Source organism: Moschus berezovskii, chromosome 20 (assembly GCF_049115385.1).
Source record: "Moschus berezovskii isolate FMDL1 chromosome 20, NW_MosBer_1.0, whole genome shotgun sequence".
Classification (NCBI taxonomy): Eukaryota; Metazoa; Chordata; class Mammalia; order Artiodactyla; family Moschidae; genus Moschus; species Moschus berezovskii.
In genome coordinates, this window is record NC_142479.1 from 10,344,030 (window position 1) to 10,361,257 (window position 17,228).

Genomic DNA, 17,228 nt, shown 5'->3' on the forward strand with positions numbered 1-17,228 from the left:
TCAATGCGAGATGAGGAAATTTTGCGCTGCAGAATTCAAGACAAATCCCACATTCCCGCTTGATAGATAAAACGGTATGTGACACCGTTTATTCGACTCAGAAATTTTCCTCACATAACAGTCCAGATTGGAGGGAAAAACACCCTTTATGGACTAAACTTGAGAAGAGACCAATTCCCATTTAAGGGCTCGAGAGTAATTTCAAAGTTCCCCTTCCAACAAAAAGGGTACCTGTCTTCCCTGAAGTAACCAGAGCAAGTTCCTATGGTCCAATTTGCAACTCGAGAAGTAATCTCAGCTTATTGCCCAAACTCGAGAAACACCACAAAATTATCCACTAAATGCGAGATGAGGAAATTTTGCGCTGCAGAATCTCCAGAGAAATCACACATTCCCGCTTGAAAGACAAAAGGGTACTTGACACCTTTTATGCGACTCGAAAAGTTCCCCCACACAGCTGTCAACACTGGAGTGGAGAACACACTTTATGGACTCAACTCGAGAACTGGCCTTATTCCCGTATAACGGCACGAGAGTAATCAGGAATTTTCGCCTCCAGCACAAAAGGGGACCTGGCTTCCCTGTAGCAACCCGAACGAGTTTTTGAGGTCCCCATCGCAACTCGAGATGTACTCCCAGCTTCCCGCCACAACACGAGATACACCACAAAATTATCCCCTCATTGCGAGATGAGCAAATTTTGCACTGCAAAATCTCAAGAGAAAATCCACATTACCTCTTGAAAGGAAAAAGGGTACTTGACACCCTTTATTCGACTCAGAATGTTATCTCAAACAGCCGTCCCCATTGGAGAGGAGAACACACGTTATGGACTCAACTCGAAACGAGGCCCTATTCCCATTTAACGGCTCGAGAGTAATCCAGAAGTTCCACTTTCAACACAAAAGGGTAACTGACTTCTGTGAAGCAACCCAAGCGAGTTCCTGAGGTCCCCGTTGCAACTCGAGAAGTACTCACAGCTTCCCACCACAATTCGAGAAACACCACAAAATTATCCCCTCAATGCGAGATGAGGAAATTTTACTCTGCAGAATCTCAAGATAAATCTCACATTCCCTCGTGAAAGGCAAACAGTACTTTACACCCTTTATGCGACTAAGAAAATTCATTCAGACAGCCTTCCCCATTGGAGAGGGGAACACACTTCATGGACTCAATTCGAGTAGAATCTCTATTCCCATTTAAATATTCGATTGTAATCCGGAAATTCCCCTTCAAACACATAATTGGAGCTGACGTCCCTGAAGCAACCCGAGCGAGTTCCTGAAGTCCCCATCGAAAAGAGAAGAATCCGCAGCTTCCCGCCCGAACACAAGTTACACCACAAAATTATCCCCTTAATGAGAGTTGAGGAAATTTTGCGCTGCAGAATCTCAAGTGAAATCCCACATTCCAGCTTGGAAGGCAAAAGGGTACTTGACACCCTTCATGCGACTCAGAAAGTTCCTCACACAGCCGTCCCCATTGGAGAGGAGAAGACAGTTTATGGACTCAACTCGAGTTGAGGCCCTATATCCATTTAAGTGATCAAGAGTAATCCAGAAGTTCCCCTACCAGCACTAAAGGGGACCTGACTTCCCTGAAGCAACCCGAGCGTGATGCTGAGGTCCCCGTCGCAGCTCTAGAATTACCCCCAGCTTCTTGCCGCAACTCGAGTAACACCACAAATTTAACCCCTCAATGCGAGATGAGGAAATTTTGCTCTGGCGAATCCCAAGAGAAATCCCACATTCCCGCTTGAAAGGCAAAAGTGTACTGGACACCCTTTATGCGACTCAGAAAGTGCACTCACACATCCGTCCCCATTGGAGAGGAGAACACACTTTATGAACTCAACTCCTGAAGTGGCCAATTTCCATTTAATGGCTCGAGAGTAATAGCGAAGTTCCACTTCCAACAAATATGGGACCTGACTTCCCTGTAGCAACCCGAGCGAGTTTCTGTGGTCCCTGTCGCAACTCGAGAAGAACCCCAGCTTCCTGCCGCATCTCGTGAAACACCACAAAATTATCCCCTCAAGGCGAAATGAGGAAATTTTGCAGTCCACAATCAAGAGAAATTCCACATTCCCGCATTAAAAGGGAAAAGGGTACTTGACACACTTTATTCAGTTCTGTTCAGTTCAGTCGCTCAGTCGTGTCCGACTCTCTGCAACCCCATGAATCACTGTTCGCCAAGCCTCGCTGTCCATCACCAACTCCCGGAGTTCACTCAAACTCATGTCCACAGAGTTGGTGATTCTATCCAGCCATCTCACTTTCTGTAGTGCCCCTCTCCTCCCGCCCCCAACCTTTCCTAACATCAGAATCTTTTCCAGTGAGTCAACTCGGCGCCTGAGGTTGCCAAAGTATTGCAGTTTCAGCTTTAGCATCAGTCCTTCAAAAGAACACCCAGGATTGATCTCCCTTAGAATGGAATGGTTGGATCTTCTTGCAGTACAAGGGACTCTCAAGAGTCTTCTCCAACACCACAGTTCAAAAGCATCAATTCTTCAGCGATCAGCTTTCCTCACAGTCCAACACTCACATCCATACATGACCACAGGAAAAACCATAGCCTTGACTAGACGGACCTTTGTTGGCAAAGTAATGTATCTGCTTTTTAATATACTATCAAGGTTGATCATAAATTTCCTTCCTAGGAATAAGCGCCTTTTAATTTCATGGCTGCAATCAGCATCTGCAGTGATTTTGGAGCTCAAAGAAATAAAGTCTGCACCGTTTCCACTGTTTTTCCATCTATTTCCAGGGAAGTGATGGGACCAGATTCCATGATCTTTGTTTTCTGAATGTTGAGCTTCAAGCCAACCTTTTCACTCTACTCTTTCACTTTCATCAAGAGGCTTTTGAGTTTCTCTTCACTTTCTACCCTAAGGGTGGTGTCATCTGCATATCTGAGGTTATTGATATTCCTCCCAGCAATCTTGATTCCAGCTTGTTCTTCTTCCAGCCCAGCATTTCTCATGATGTACTCTGCATATAAGTTAAATAAGCAAGGTGACAATATACAGCCTTTACCTACTCCTTTTCCTATTTGGAACCAGTCTGTTGTTCCATGTCCAGTTCTGAGTTTTGCTTCCTGACCTGCATACATGTTTCTCAAGAGGCAGCTCAGGTCGTCTGGGATTCCCATCTCTTTCAGAATCTTCCACAGTTTATTGTGATCCACACAGTCAAAGGCTTTGGCATAGTCAATAAAGCAGAAATAGATGTTTTTCTGTAACTCTCTTGCTTTCTTCATGATCCAGCGGATGTTGGCAATTTGATCTCTGGTGCCTCTGCCTTTTCTAAAACCTGCTAGAACATCTGGGAGTTCACGGATCACATATTGCTGAAGCCTGGCTTGGAGATTTTGCAGCATGACTTTACTAGCATGTGAAATGAGTGCAATTGTGCGGTAGTTTGAGCATTCTTTGGCATTGACTTTCTTTGGGATTGGAATGAAGACTGACCTTTTCCAGTCCTGTGGCCACTGCTGAGGTTTCCAAATTTGTTGGCATATTGAGTGCAGCACTTTCACAGCACCATCTTTCAAGATTTGAAATAGCTCAACTGGAATTCCATAACTTCCACTAGTTTTGTTAGTAGTAATGCTTTCTAGGAGAAGGCAATGGCAAGCCACTCCAGTACTCTTGCCTAGAAAATCCCATGGATGGAGGAGCCTGGTGGGCTGCAGTCCGTGGGGTCGCTAAGGGTCGGACACGACTGAGCGACTTCACTTTCAATTTTCACTTTCACACATTGGAGAAGGAAATGGCAACCCACTCCAGTGTTCTTGCCTGGAGAATCCCAGGGACGGGGGAGCCTGGTGGGCTTCCGTCGATGGGGTCACACAGAGTCGGACACGACTGAGGTGACTTAGCAGCAATGCTTTCTAAGGCCCACTTGACTTCACATTCCAAGATGTCTGGCTCTAGGTCAGTGATCACATTTTCGTGACTATCCTGGTCGTGAAGATCTTTTTTGTACAGTTCTTCTGTGTATTCTTGCCACCTCTTCTTAATATCTTCTGCTTTTGTTAGGTCCATACCATTTCTGTCCTTTATCGAGCCCATCTTTGCATGAAATGTTCCCTTGAAATCTCTAAGGTTCTTGAAGAGATCTCGTGTTTTTCCTATTCTGTGGTTTTCCTCTATTTCTTTGCATAGATCGCTGAGGAAGGCTTTCTTATCTCTCCTTGCTCTTCTTTGGAACTCTGCATTCTAATGCTTATATCTTTCCCTTTCTCCTTTGCTTTTCGCTTCTCTTCTTTTCACAGCTATTTGTAAGGCCACCTCAGACAGCCATTTTGCTTTTTTTGCATTTCTTTTCCATGGGGATGCTCTTGGTCCCTGCCTCCTGTACAATGTCACGAACCTCCTTCCAGAGTTCATCAGGCACTCTATCTATCAGATATAGTCCCTTCAATCTATTTCTCACTTCCACTGTATAATCATAAGAGATTTGATTTACGTCATATCTGAATGGTCTAGGGGTTTTCCCTACTTTCTTCACTTTAAATCTGAATTTGGCAATAAGGGGTTCATGATATGAGCCACAGTCAGACCCTGGTCTTGTTTTTCCTAACTGTATACAGCTTCTCTGTCCTTGGCTGCAAAGACTGTAATTAATCTGATTTTGGTTTGACCATGTATTGATGTCCATGTGTAGAGTCTTCTCTTGTGTTGTTGGAAGAAGGTGTTTGCTATGACCAGTGCGTTCTCTTGACAAAACTCTATTAGCCTTGGCCCTTCTTCATTCCGTGCTCCAAGGCCAAATTTGCCTGTTACTCCAGGTGTTTCTTGACTTCCTACTTTTGCATTCCAGTCCCGTATAATGAAAAGGACATCTTATTTGGGTGTTAGTTCTAAAAGGTCTTGTAGGTCTTCATAGAACCGTTCAACTTCTGCTTCTTCAGTGTTACTGGTTGGGGCATAGGCCTGGATTACTGTAATGTTGAATGGTTTGCCTTGGAAACGAACAGAAATCATTCTGTCATTTTTAAGATTGCATCCAAGTACTGCATTTCGGAGTCTTTTGTTGACCATGATGGCTAGTCCATTTCTTCTAAGGGATTCCTGCCCACAGTAGTAGATATAATGGTCATCTGAGTTAAATTCACCCATTCCAGTCCATTTTAATTCACTGATTCCTAGAATGTCTATGTTCACTCTTGCCATCTCCTGTTTGACCACTTCCAATTTGCCTTGATTCATGGACCTAACATTCCAGGTTCCTATGCAATATTGCTCTTTATGGCACCGGACCTTGCTTCTATCACCGGTCACATCCACAACTGGGTACTGGTTTTGCTTTTGCTCCATCCCTTCATTCCTTCTAGAGTTATTTCTCCACTGATCTCCAGTAGCATACTGGGCACCTACCAACCTGGGGAATTCCTCATTCAGTATCCTGTCATTTTGCCCTTTGATACTGTTCATGGGGTTCTCAAGGCAAGTATACTGAAGTGGTTTGCCATTCCCTTCTCCAGTGGACCACATTCGGCTGTGGTCCATGTGATCAGTTCGACTAGATTCCTGTGATTATGATTTCAGTGTGTCTGCCCTCTGATGCCCCCTCGCAATACCTACCATCTTCTTTGAGTTTCTCTTACCTTGGGTGTCAGATATCTCTTCACAGCTGCTCCAAGAAAGCAGAGCTGCTGCACCTTACCTTGGATGAGAGGTATGTCCTCAAGGCTGCCCCTCTGACTTTGAACGTGAGTAGCTCCTCTTGGCCCTCCCCTGCAGAACCACCGCCTATTGGGCGAGGGGTACCTCCTCTTGGCCACCTGCCCTGGCCTCAGGCGTGGCGTAACACCTCATGGCCGTGCATCTTTGCATGGTGGGTTGCGCCAGGGCTGGTGTCTCTCGCGTCTGCGGGGGCGTGGCCAGGTTCTCTCGGGTCTGCGCGGGCGGGGTCAGGGACTTTAGGGTCTTAGAGGGCGGGGCCGGTGACTCTGGCGTCTGCGCCGGCGGGGCCAGTGTCACTCGCATCTGCTCAGAAGTGGCCGGGGTCTTGCGGGTCTGCATGGGCGGTGCCGGTGTCTCTCACATATGCACGGGTGGGGCCAGCGACTCTGGTGTCTACACGGGTGGGGCTGATGTCTCTCGCGTCTGCGCGGGAGGGGCTGGGGTCTCTTGCGTCTGCGCAGGCAGGGAAGGCGTCTCTTGCGTCTGTGCGAGAGGGGACAGCATCTCTCACGTCTACGCCGCCAGGTGAGACTCAGAAAATTCGCTCACACAGTCATCCCCATTGGAGAGGAGAACACATTTTATGGACTTAACTCGAGAAGAGGCCTTATTCCCATTTAACGGCTCTAGAGTAATCCAGAAATTCCCCTTTCAACACAAATGGGGACCTGGCTTCCCTGAGGCCACCAGAATGAATTCCTGAGGTCCTCATCGCTACTCGAGAAGTTCCCCCAGCTTCCCGCCGCAACTCGAGAAACACCACAAAATTATCCTATCAATGCGAGATCAGGAAATTTTGCGCTGCACAATTCAAGAGAAATCCCACGTTCCAGCTGAAAAGGCAAAACTGTACTTGACACCCTTTATGCGACTCAGAAAGTCCCATCACACAGGTGTCCCCATTGGAGAGGAGAACACAATTTATGGACTCAACTTGGGAAGAAGCCCTATTCCCATTTAACGGCTCGAGAGTAATCCCCAAATTCCCCTTCCAGCATGAAAGGGTACCTAACTTCCCTGAAGCAACACAGGCGAGTTCCTGAGGTCCCCATCACAACTCGAGAGGTACCCCCAGGTTCCCGCCTCAAAAGGGGAAACACCACTAAATTATCCCGTCAATGCGAGATGAGGAAATTTTTCACTGCACAATTGAATTGAAATTCCACATTCCTACCTGAATATCAAAAGGGTACTTGACAACGTTTATGCAACTCATAAATTTCCCTCACACAGCCATCCCCATTGGAGAGGAGAACACACTTAGTGGACTCAATATGAGATGAGGCCCAATTCCCATTTAACGACTAGAGAGTAAACCTGAAGTTCCCCTTCTAACACAAAAGGTGACCTGTCTTCCCTAAAGAAACCTGAGCGAGTTCCTGAGGTACCCGTCCCAACTCGGGAAGTACCCCCAGCTTCCCGCTGCAACTCGAGAAACACCACAAAATTACCCCCTGAATGAGAGATGAGGAAATTTTGCGCTGCAGAATCTCAAGAGAAATCCCAAATTCCCTCTTGAAAGGCAAAAGGGTACTTAACAACCTTTATGCGACACAGAGAGTTCCCTCACACAGCCGTTCCCATTGGACAGGAGAACACACTCCATGGACTAAATTCGAGATGAGGACCTATTCCCATTTAACGGCTCAAGAGTAAACCGGAAGTTCCCCTTCTAACACAAAAGGGGACTTGCCTTCCTTGAAACAACCCAAGCGAGTTCCTGATGTCCCCGTCGCAACTTGAGAAGTACCCTTTACCCTGCCGCAAATCGAGAAACACCACAAAATTGTCCCCTCAATGCAAGATGAGGAAATTTTTCGCTGCAGAAGCTCAAGAGAAATCCCACATTCCCGCTTAAACGGCAGAAGGGTACTTGATATACTTTATGCAACTCAGAAAGTTCCCTAATCTGTCCCCATTGAAGAGGAGAACATACTTTATGGACTCAACTCGAGAAGAGGCCCTATTCCCGTTAAAGTCAATGAGAGTAATCCGCAAGTTCCCCTTCCAACAAAAGGAGACCTGACTTCCCTGAAGTACTTTTGCGCTGCAGAATCTCCAGAGAAATCCCACATTCCCCCTTGAAAGGCAAAAGTGTACTTGACTCAATTTATGCGACTCAGAATGTTCCCTAACATCCGTCCTCAGTGGAGAGGAGAACACACTTTATGGAATCAAATAGAGAAAAGGCCATATTCCCACTTAAAGGCTACAGAGTAATCCGGAAGTTCCCCTTCCAACCCAAAAGTTGAGTTGACTTCCCTGAAGCAACCCGAGGGAGTCCTGAGGTCCCCGTCGCAACTGGAGAAGTACCCCCTGCTTCCCACCGCAACTCGATAAACACCACAAAATTATCCCCTCAATGCGAGATGAGGTAATTTTGCACTGCAGAATCTCAAGAGAAATCCCACATTCCCGCTAGAAAGGCAAATGGGTACTTGACACACTTTATGCCACTCAGAAAGTTCCCTAACATCCGTCCCCATTGGAGAGGAGAACACACTTTATAGACTCAACTCAAGAAGAGGCCCTATTCACAATAAAGGACTCCAGAGTAATCCAGAATTTCCCCTTCCAGCACAAAAGGGGAACTAACTTTCCTGAAGTAACTCGAGTTAGTCCCAGAGGTCTCCATCGCAACTCGAGAAATACCCACAGCTTCCTGCCGTAAGCCGAGAAACACCACAAAATTAATCACTCAATGTGAGATGAGGAAATTTTGCGCTGCAGAATCTCAAGAGAAATCCCACATTCACGCTTGAAAAGCAAAACGGTACTTGACTCCCTTTAGGTGACCCAAAATGTTCCCTAACATCTGTCCTCAGTGGAGAGGAGAACACACTTTATAGACTCAAATCGAGAAGAGGCAATATTCCCATTTAACGGCTTGAGAGTAATCCGGAAATTCCCCTTCCAACACAAAAGCAGACTTGACTTCCCTATAGCAAACCTAGCCAGTTCCTGAGGTCCCTGTCGCAACTCGAGAAGTGAAGTAACCCCTGCTTCCCACCGCACATTGAGAAACACCTAAAAATTATCCCCTCAATGCAAGAGGAGGTAATTTTGCGCTGCAGAATTTCAAGAGAAATCCCACATTCCCTCTTGAAAGGCAAAACGGTACTTTACACACTTTATGCCACTCAGAAAGTTCTCTAACAACTGTCCCTATTCGAGAGGAGAACACACTTTATTGACTTAACTCGAGAAGAAGAACTATTCCCATTAAAGGGCTCGAAAGTATTTCGGAAGTTCCCCTTCCAGCACAAAAGGGGACCTGACTTCCCTGAAGTAACTGGAGTGAATTTTTAGTTCCCCGTCGCAACTTGAGAAGTACCCCCAGCTTCCCGCCGCAATTCGAGAAACACCATAAAATTATTCCAAGAATGTGAGATGAGGAAATTTTGCGAAGCAGAATCTCAAGAGAAATCCCACATTCCCGCTTGAAAGGCAGAAGGGTACTTGATTCAATTTATGTGACTCAGAATGTTCTCTAACATCCGTCCTCAGTGGAGAGGAGAACACACTTCATGGACTCAAATCGAGAAGAGGCAATATTCCCACTTAACGGCTCCAGAGTAAACCGGTAGGTCCCCTTCAAACACAAAGGGGACTTGACTTCCCTGAAGCAAATCGAGCCAGTTCCTGAGGTCCCAGTCCCAAATCGAGTAATACCCCCTGTTTCCCACCGCAACTCGAGAAACACCACAAAATTATCTCCTCAGTGCGAGATGAGGTACTTTTGCGCTGCAGAATCTCCAGAGAAATCCCACATTCCCGCTTGAAAGGCAAAAGTGTACTTCACTCAATTTACGTGAATCAGAATGTTCCCTAACTTCCGTCCCCAGTGGAGAGGAGAACACACTTTATGGACTCAAATCGATAAAAGGCAATATTCACACTTAACGGCTCCAGAGGAATTAGGAAGTTCCCCTTCCATCACAAAAGGGGACTTGACTTCCTTGAAGCAACCTGAGCGAGTTTCTGTTGTCCCCATTGCAATTCGAGAAATACCCACGGCTTCCCGCTGCAACTCGAGAAATACCACAAAATTAAACCCCTCAATGCGAGATAAGGTAAATTTGCCCTGAAGAATCTTTAGAGAACTCCCACATTCCTGTTTGAATGGCAAAAGGTTACTTGACACACTTTATGCCACTCAGAAAGTTCCCTAAAATCCGTCCACATTGGAGAGGAGAACACACTATAAGGACTCAACTCGAGAAGAGGCCCTATTCCCATTAAAGCCTCGAAAGTAATCCAGAAGTTCCCCTTCCAGCAGAAAAGGGGACCCGACTTCCGTGAAGTAACTCGGGTGTGTTCCTGAGATCCCTGGAGCAACTCCAGAAATACCCCCAGCTTCCCGCCGCGATTAGAGAAACACCACAAAATTATCCCCTCAATGCGAGGTGAGGAAATTTTGCGCTGCAGAATCTCAAGAGAAATCCCACATTCCCGCTTGAAAGGCAAAACGGTACTTGATTCCTTTTATGCGACTCAGAATGTTCCCTAACATCCGTCCTCAGTGGAGAGGAGAAAACACTTTATGGACTCAAATCGAGAAGAGGCAATATTCCCATTTAATGGCTTGAGAGTAATCCGGAAGTTCCTCTTCCAAAACAAAAAGGGACTTGACTTCCCTGAAGTAACACGAGTGAGTTCCTGAGGTCCCCATCGCAACTCGAGAAGCACCCCCAGCTTCCCGCCGGAATTCGTGAAACACCACAAAATTAATCCCTCAATGCGACATGAGGCAATTTTGTGCTGCAGAATCTCAGGAGAAATCCCACATTCCCGCTTGAAAGGCAAAAGGGTACTTGACACACTTTAGGCCACTCAGAAAGTTCCCTAACTTCCATCCCCATTGGAGAGGAGAACACACTTAAAGGACTCAACTCTATTAAAGGCCCTATTCCCATTAAAGGGCTCAAGAGTAATCCGCAAGTTCCCCTTCCAGCACAAAAGGGGACCTGACTTTCCTGAAGTAACCCGAGTGAGTTCCTGAGGTTGCCATCACAACTCGAGAAGTACATCCAGCTTCCAGCCCAAGTCGAGAAACACCACAAAATTATCCCCTCGATACGAGATGAGGTAATTTTGCGCTGCAGAATCTCAAGAGAAATCCCACATTCCCACTTGAAAGGTAAAAGGATACTTGCCTCCCTTTGGAAGACATAGAATGTTCCCTAACATCCGTCCTCAGTGGAGAGGGGAAATCACTTTATTGACTCAAATCGAGAAGAGGCAATATTCCCATTTAACGGCTCGAGAGTAATCCGGAAATTCCCCTTCCAACACAAAAGCAGACTTGACTTCCCTATAGCAAACCTAGCCAGTTCCTGAGGTCCCCGTCGCAATTGGAGAATTAGCCCCTCCTTCTGGCCGCAACTCGAGAACCATCACAAAATTATCATCTAAATGCGAGATGAGGAAATTTTGTGATGCAGAATCTCAAGAGAAATCCCACATTCAACCTTGAAAGGCAAAAGCGTACTTGTCGCCCTTTAGGCGACTCAGAGTGTTCCCTAACATCCGTCCTCAGTGGAGAGGAGAACACACTTTATGGACTCAACTCTAGAAGAGGCCGTATTCCCATTAAAGGGCTCGAAAGTATTCCGGAAGTTCCCCTTCCAAAACGAAAGGGGACTTGACTTCCCTGAAGTAACTCGAGTGAGTTCCTGAGGTCCCCGTCGCAATTCGAGAAGTACCCCCAGCTTCCAGCCACAATTCGAGAAACACTACAAATTTAATCCAAGAATGCGAGATGAGGAAATTTTGCACTGCAGAATCTAAAGAGAAATCCCACATTCCCACTTGAAAGGCAGAAGGGTACTTGACTCCATTTATGCGACTCAGAATGTTCCCTAACATCCGTCCTCAGTGTACTGGAGAAGACACATTACGCACTCAAATCGAGAAGAGGCAATATTCCCACTTAACGGCTCCAGAGTAAACCAGTAGGTCCCCTTCAAACACAAAGGGGACATGACTTCCCTGAAGCAAATCAAGCCAGTTCCTGAGGTCCCAGTCACAACTCGAGTAGTACACGCTACTTCCCGCCGCAACTCGAGAAACACCATAAAATTATCCCCTCAATGCGAGATGAGGTACATTTGCGCTGCAGAATCTCCAGAGATATCCCACATTCCCGCTTGAAAGACAAAAGGATACTTGACTCAATTTATGCCACTAAGAAAGTTCCCTAACGTCCGTCCTTAATGCAGATGAGAACACACTTCATGGACTCAACACAAGAAGAGGCCCTATTCTAATTAAAATGCTCGAGAGTAATTCGGAAGTTCCCCTTCCAGCACAAAGGGGACCTGACTTCCCTGAAGTAACTCGAGTGTGTTCCTGAGGTCCCCATATCAACTCGAGAAATACCCCCAGCTTCCCGCCGCAATTAGAGAAACACCATAAAATTATCCCCTCAATGCGAGGTGAGGAAATTTTGCGCTGCAGAATCTCAAGAGAAATCCCACATTCCCACTTGAAAGGCAAAAGAGTACTTGAATCCCTTTATGCGACTCAGATTGTTCCCTTACATCTGTCCTCAGTGGAGAGGAGAACACACTTTATGGACTCAAATCGAGAAGAGGCAATATTCCCATTTAACTGCTTGAGAGTAATCCGGAAGTTCCCCTTCCAAAACGAAAGGGGACTTGACTTCCCTGAAGTAACTCGAGTGAGTTCCTGAGGTCCCCGTCGCAACTCGAGAAATACCCCCAGCTTCCCGCTGCAATTTGAGAAACAACACAAATTATCCTCTAAATGAAAAATTAGGAAAATTTGCGCGGCAGAATCTCCAGAGAAATCCCACATTCCCGCTTGAAAGGCAAAAGGGTACTTGATGCCCTTAGGGCGACTCAGAATGTTCCCTAATATCCGTCCTCAGTGGAGAGGAGAACACACTTTATGGACTCAACTCGAGAAGAGGCCCTATTCCCATTGAACTGCTCGAAAGTATTCCGGAAGTTCCCCTTCCAGCACAAAAGGGGACCTGACTTCCTTGAAGTAACTCGAGTGAATTTTTAGTTCCCCGTCGCAACTCGAGAAGTACCCCCAGCTTCCCGCCACAATTCGAGAAACAACACAAAATTAATCCAAGAATGCGAGATGGGGAATTTTGTGAAGCAGAATCTCAAGAGAAATCCCACATTCCCGCTTGAAAGGCAAAAGGGACTTGACTCCCTTCAGGCGACTCATAATATTGCCTAATATCCGTCCTCAGTGGAGAGGAGAACACACATTATGGACTCAAATCAAGAAGAGGCAATATTCCCATTTAAGGGCTCGAGAGTAATCCGGAAGTTCCCCCTCCAACCCAAAAGTTGAGTTGACTTCCTTGAAGCAACCCGAGGGAGTCCTGATGTCCCTGTCGAAACTGGAGAACTACCCCCTGCTTTCCGTCGCAACTGGAGAAACACCACAAAATGATCCCGTCAATGCGAGATGAGGTAATTTTGCGCAGTAGAATATCAAGAGAAATCCCACATTCCCGCTAGAAAGGCAAACGGGTACTTGACACACTGTATGCCAATAAGAAATTTCCCTAACATCCGTCCCATTGGAGAGAAAAAAACACTTTTTGGACTCAAATCGAGAAGAGGCAATATTCTCATTTAACGGCTCGAGAGTAATCCGGAAGTTCCCCTTCCAACACAAAAGGGGACTTGACTTCCCTGTAGCAACCCGAGTGAGTTCCTGAGGTCCCCGTCGCAATTCGAGAAGTAAAGTACCCCATGCTTCCCGCCGCAACACGAGAAACACCACAAAATTATCCCCTCAATGCGAAATGAGGTAATTTTGTGCAGCAGAATCTCAAGAGAAATCCCACATTACTGCTTGAAAGGCAAAAAGGTACACTTTATGCCACTCAGAAAGTTCTGTAACAACTGTCCCTATTGGAGAGGAGAACACACTTTATTGACTTAACTCGAGAAGAGGCCCTATTCCCATTAAAGGGCTCATGAATAATCCGGAAGTTCCGCTTCCAGCACAGAAGGGGACCTGACTTCCCTGAAGTAACTTGGGTGAGTTCCTGAGGTCCCCGAAGCAACTCGAGAAGTACCCCCAGCTTACCGCCGCAATTCAAGAAACATCACCAAATTATCCCCTCAATGCGAGATGAGGAAATTTTGGGCTGCAGAATCTCAAGGTAAATCCCACATTCATGCTTGAAAGGCAAAAATGTACTTGACTCCCTTTATGGGACTCAGAATGTTCCCTAATATCCGTCCTCATTGGAGAGGAGAACACACTTTATGGACTCAAATCTAGAAGAGGCAATATTCCCATTGAACGGCTCCATAGTATTCCGGAAGGTCCCCATCAAACACAAAGGGGACATGACTTCCCGGTAGCAAATCTAGCGAGTTCCTGAGGTCCCAGTCGCAACTCGAGTAGTACCCCCTGCTTCCCGCCACAAATCGAGAAACACCACAAAATTATCCTCTCAATTCGAGATGAGGTCATTTTGTGCTGCGAAATCTCAAGAGAAAACCCACATTCCAGCGGGAAAGGCAAAAGGGTACTTGACTCCCTTTATGCGACCCAGAATGTTCCCTAACATCCATCCTCAGTGGAGAGGAGAACACACTTTATGTACTCAAATCGAGAAAAGGCAATATTCCCACTTAAAGGCTCCAGAGTAATCCGGAAGTTCCCCTTCCAACACAAAAGTGGATTTGACTTCCCTGGAGCATCCTGAGCGAGTTCCTGTTGTCCCCGTTGCAAATCGAGAAATATCCCCTCTTTTCCGGCCTAACTCTAGAAATACCACAAAATTAAACCCCTCAATGCGAGATAAGGTAAATTTGCGCTGCAGAATCTTTAGAGAACTCCTACATTCCTTCTTGAAAGGCAAAAGGGTACCTGACACACTTTATGCCACTCAGAAAGTTCCCTAACATCCTTCCCCATTGGAGAGGAGAACACACTATTATGACTCAACTCGAGAAGAGGCCCTATTCCCATTAAAGCCTGGAGAGTAATCCAGAAGTTAACCTTCCAGCACAAAAGGGTACCTAACTTCCCTGAAGTAACTGGAGTGAGTTCCTGAGGTCCCCATCCCAACTCGAGATGTACGCCCTGCTTCCCACCGAAACTCGAAAAACTCCAGAAAATTATCCCCTCAATACTCCATGAGATAATTTTGAGCTGAAGATTCTCTAGAAAAATCGCACTTGAAAGGCAAAAGGGTACTTGACTCCTTTTATCTGACTTAGAATCTTCCCTAACATCCGTTCTCAGTTTGGAGGAGACACACTTTATGCACTCAAATCGGGAAGAGGCAATATTCCCATGTAACTACTCTAGAGTAATCCGGAAGTACCCCTTCCAACACAAAAGGGGACCTGACTTCCCTGAAGCAACCAGAGCGAGTTCTTCAGGTCCCCGTCGCAACTCGAGAATTACCACTTGCTCCCGCTGCAACTACAGTAACACCACAAAATTATCCCCTCAATGTGAGATGAGGTAAATTTGTGCTGCAGAATCTCAAGAGAAATCCTACATTCCCGCTTGAGGAAAGAGGGTACTTGACACCCTTTATGCGACTCAGAAATGTCCCTCACACAGCTGTCCCAAATGGAGAGGAGAACTCACTTTATGGACTCTACTCGAGAAAAGGCCCTATTCCCATTTATCGACTCGAGAGTAATCCCGAATTTCCCCTTTCAACAAAAAAGTGGACCTGACTTCCCTGAAGCAGACCGAGCGAGTTCCTAATGTCCCCGTCGGAACTCGAGAACTATACCCAGCTTTCCGCTGCAACTGGAGAAACACCACAAAATTATCTCATCAATGCGAGATAAGGAAATTTTTTGCTGCTTAATCTCAAGAGGAATCCCACATTTCCACTTGAAAGGCAGAAGTGTAGTTGACACCCTTCAGGCAACTCAGAATGTTTCCTCACACAGCTGTCCCCATTGGAGAGAAGAACACACTTTAAGGACTAAACTCAAGAAGAGGTCCTATTCCCATTTAACCACCCGAGAGTAATCCTGAAGTTCCCCTTCCAACACAAAAGGGGACCTGACTTACCAGAAGCAACCCGAGCGAGTTCTTAAAGTCACCCTCGCAACTCCAGAAGCACCCCCAGCTTCCCGCTGCAACTCGAGAAACAACACAAAATTGTGCCCTCAGTGCGAGATGAGGAAATTTTGCGCTGCAGAATCACAAGAGAAATCCCACATTCCTGCTAGAAACTGGAACGGTTACTTGACACCCTTTATGCCACTCAAGACATTCCATGACAAAGCAGTCCCCACTTGAGAGGAGAACACAATTTATTGACTCAACTTTAGATGGGGCCTTATTCCCATTCCACACCTGGATAGTAATGCTGATGTTCCCCTACCAAAACGAAAGGAGAACTAACTCCCCAGGGACTACAGGAGCGAGTTCCTGAGGTCCCTGTCGCAACTCGAGAAGGACACCAAGCTTCTCGCTGCAACTCTAGAAAAAGCACAAGTTTCTGCACTCAAGTTGCGATGAGGAAAATTTCCCCTGCAAAGTCTCAAGAAAAATCCCTCAGTACAGCTTGAAAGGCGAACGGGTACTGGACAACCTTTGTGCAAATCAAGACATTCTTGACATAGCTGTCCCCACTTGACAGGAAAACACATTATGTGGAATCAACTTTAGATGAAGCCCTATTCCGATTCCACGCCTCGAGGTTAATTCCAATATTCCCCTACCCAAACGAAAGGAAAACTGACTTCCCTGTGAATACACGAGCGAGTTCCTGAGATCCCTTTCACAACTCGAGAAGGACCCCAAGCTTCCCGCCGCAACACGAGAAAAACCACAAAATTCTGCACTCAGGTGAGATGAGGAAAATTTTCCCTGCAGAGTCTCAAGAGAAATCCCATATTCCCGTTGAAATGCAAACGGGTACTTAAAACCATTTATGCGACTCAAGACATTCACTGACATAGCTGTCCCTGCTTTAGAGGAGATCACAATTTATGGACTCAACTTTGGATGAGGCCCTATTCCCATTCCACGCCTCGAGAGCAATCCCAATGTTCCCCTAAAAAAAATGAAAGGAGACCTGTCTTCCCAGGGACTGCACGAGCGAGTTCCTGAGGTCCCTTTCACAACTCGAGAAACACCACAAGATTAAGCACTCAAGTTGAGATGAGGAAAATTTCCCCTGTACATTCTCAAAACAAATCCCACATTCCCGCATGAAATACCAATGGGTCATTGACACCCTTTATTCGACTCAAGACATTCCCTGATATAGCTGTCCCAACTTGAGAAGAGAACACAATTGATGGACTCAAATTTAGATGAGGCCCTATTACAATTCCACGTCTCAAGAGTAATCCCAATGTTCCCAGACCAAAGCGAAAGGAGACCTGACTTCCCAGGGACTACAGGAGCGAGTTACTGAGATGCCAGTCGCAACTCGAAAGGGATTCCAACCTTCCCGCCGCAACTCGAGAAAAACCACAAGATTCTGCACGCAAGGTGAGATGAGGAAAATTTGCCCTTTAGAGTGTCAAGAGAAATCCCACATTCCCACTTAAAA